Source organism: Daktulosphaira vitifoliae, unplaced genomic scaffold (assembly GCF_025091365.1).
Source record: "Daktulosphaira vitifoliae isolate Bord-2020 unplaced genomic scaffold, ASM2509136v1 Scaffold_50, whole genome shotgun sequence".
Taxonomy (NCBI): domain Eukaryota; kingdom Metazoa; phylum Arthropoda; class Insecta; order Hemiptera; family Phylloxeridae; genus Daktulosphaira; species Daktulosphaira vitifoliae.
The window spans coordinates 36,276-36,543 of record NW_026099619.1 but is presented as its reverse complement, the minus strand read 5'-3'; positions in this window follow the sequence as shown (position 1 = coordinate 36,543).

Below are 268 nucleotides of genomic sequence, written 5' to 3'. Positions count from 1 at the left end.
GATGTACTTGTGCGATTAATGACAGCGCACCACCATCACTGATACAGTGGATAATACAGTAACAATCCGTATTTATAAAGACATCAATAATGATTATATTCACTCTTTGACTAAGCGTTATTAGCGGCTCGCTAACATATTGCTTAAAAAATATTCAGTTAAACGTATACAAGTACTAGTATTTATTTATTTTTTTTTATTTAAATTTAAAATTGAATAACAATGGCTGATGTACATTTTACTGGTGCTGCACAAGGTAAGTTTTTTT